This window comes from Chrysochloris asiatica, unplaced genomic scaffold (genome assembly GCF_000296735.1).
Source record: "Chrysochloris asiatica unplaced genomic scaffold, ChrAsi1.0 scaffold00120, whole genome shotgun sequence".
Classification (NCBI taxonomy): Eukaryota; Metazoa; Chordata; class Mammalia; order Afrosoricida; family Chrysochloridae; genus Chrysochloris; species Chrysochloris asiatica.
In genome coordinates this window covers 2,079,474-2,082,280 of record NW_006408638.1, presented here as the reverse complement: position 1 = coordinate 2,082,280, position 2,807 = coordinate 2,079,474, and positions in this window count along the sequence as shown.

The following is a 2,807-nucleotide window of genomic DNA, read 5'->3' as shown; positions in this document are numbered from 1 at the left end:
AATGAGTTTTCCTCCAATCTTGATATCACACTCTTCTTCATAGAATTCTGATTCTTGAATTATTTGTTCAGCAGTAGAGATTGAATAAGTATGGTGAAAGAATACAGTCCTTTCCTGATTTAAAATTTTTCAGTATCCCCTTTATCTATTCAAACAACTGGCTCTTGGCCTATGTATAGGCTCCTCATGAGCATAGTTAATAAAAATTCTTTGTAATGTTATATATAGCTCATTATGATCCACACAGTCTCTGCATAGACAATAAGGCACAAGTAACCATCTTTCTGATATTCCTTACTTTTATCCAAGATCTGTCTGATGTCAGCAATGATATCCTTCATTGCACATTCTCTTTTGAATCTGGCTTGAATTTCTGGTAGTTACTTTTCAGTATATTGTTGCAGCCATTTTTGAATTATCTTAATCAAATTTTACTTTCATAATGTAAAGGTAGACATTTTGTAGCAACAGAAGGGGAGTAGTTGATCTTGCAGTCCAGGAGTAGTGGACTCTGGGACTATCAAGGGAGAAGAGCGGAGTGCAAGACCTTATCCAGAGAAGCAGCGACTCCAGAGATGGAAGCAGAGATGATGATGAAGAGAGATGGAACTGCTGGGGACTCTAGACTCAAGGAGGAATAGGAGCTGTGTGCTGTAGGTTGGGGGACTGGTGTGTAGAGTATACCCTTTGGTTGTTTGAATGGTTATATATTACTGAGTGCTTTGGTGTACATAAAAAATACAAAAAACAAAAAACAGAGAGAGTGAAAGCAAATGCTGTTGAATGATGATACATGGAGGGGATTGTAATCATTGCAATGAAACAAAATACAATAGGATGAATATAAAGCTGATGTTCTCCCATGTAAACTATCACTCAATTCACAATAAAAACTTTTAAAAAATGTTATTTTTTTACTTGCATGTTATAATAATGATATTATTCAATGATTTACACTTTCTTTTGGGTCACCTTTCTTTAGAATGGGCACAAATATGGATATCTTTTGATTGGTGGGCCAGGTAGCTGTCTTCCAAATTTCTTGACATTGATAAGTGAGCACCTCCAGTGCTTCATGAGTTTATTGGGATACTTCAACTTGTATTTCATTAATTCCTGGAGTCTCATTTTTTGCCACTTCCTTTAGTACATCTTGGATTTTTTTCCTTCAGTACCATTGGTTTTGATCATATGTGAACTCTTGGAATGGTTGAACACAGATCATTTCTTTTTGGTGACGTGATTCTGGTGTGCCTTCCATGTTCTTTTTTTTGTTGTTGTTTTTATTGTGAATTATGTGGGTTTACATGGAGAACATCAGTTTTATATTCATACTATCATATTTTGTTTCATTGCAATGATTACAATCCCCTCCATGCATCATCAAATAACCAAAGGATATACCCCGCAGGCCCACCACCCTGGCTGTGAGCACACAGCCCCTCTCCCTTCCTGAGTCCCGTGTCCCAGCCACTCCATCTGTCTATGTCATCATCTCTGTCTCCATGCCTGGCGTCACTGCTTCTCTAGGTAGGGTCACACTCTCCACTCTTCTGACTTGATGGTCCCAGAGACCTCCGCTCTTGGGCTGCAAAATCAATCACTACCCTCCTTTTGTCAAAAAATATCTGCCTCTACATTTCCAGCCCTCACAGTCAGTCCTGATGGCAATTATTCACTATTGTACCACAAGAGTCTTATTCCCATTTCCTTTAGCCAGCCTGGTACCAACAGATTGCTACCAACAAATTGGAAATCATTCAGTGGAGCTTCTACCTACCCCTGCCCTCTGGAACTAGGCTCCCTCTTGAAAGCTTGTAAGCCAGTCACTTCTTGCCTTTATAGCCCCACCCCCACCCCCATTTTGGGTAACCGATGTCTAAGTAGCCCATCCCTGTATAGGATCATATCATCTGCAAATAGGGAGAGTTTTATTTCTTCTTTGCCAATTTGGGTGCCTTTAATTTCCCTGTCTTGCCGTGTAGCTCTTGCTAAGACTTCCAGCACAATATTGAATAAGATTGGTAAAAAAGGACATCCTTGTCTGGTTCCTGTTTGCAGATGGAAGGCTTCCAGTTTCTCTCCATTGAGAGTGATGTAGGCTCTTGGTTTTGTATATATGCTCTTAATTATATTGAGGAATGTCCCTTCAATTCCTACTTTGTTGAATGTTTTTATCAGGAACGGATGTTGGATTTTGTCAAATGCCTTTTCTGCATCAATCAGTATGATCATGTGGTTATTTTCCTTTTTCTTATTTATATGGTGGATTACCTTGATTGTTTTTCTAATGTTGAACCATCTTTGTGTCCCTTTTATGAAACTGACTTGGTCATGATGTATTATTCTTTTTATGTGCTGTTTGATTCTGTTGACTAGTATTTTGTTGAGAATTTTTGCATCTATGTTCGTGAGGGATATTGGTCTATAATTTTCATTCTTAGTGATGTCCTTCCCTGGTTTTGGTATGAGGGTTATGCTTGCTTCATAACAAGTATTAAGAAGTTTTCCATCTTCTTCTATATTCTGGACTAATTTGAGTAGAATTGGTGAGAGTTCTTCTCTGAATGCTTGGTAGAACTCACCCATGATTCCATCTGGACCTGACTTGTTTTGGTTGGGAGCTTTTTGATGACCTGATCAATTTCTTCTTTTGTTATGGGTCTGTTCATGTTTTCTACATCACTTTGAGTAAGTTTAGGTAGGTCATGTTTTTCTAAAAATGTATCCATCTCTTCTAAGTTTTTGAATTTGTTGGAGTACAACTCTTCATAGTATTCTGTTATTATCCTTTTGATTTCCTTTGG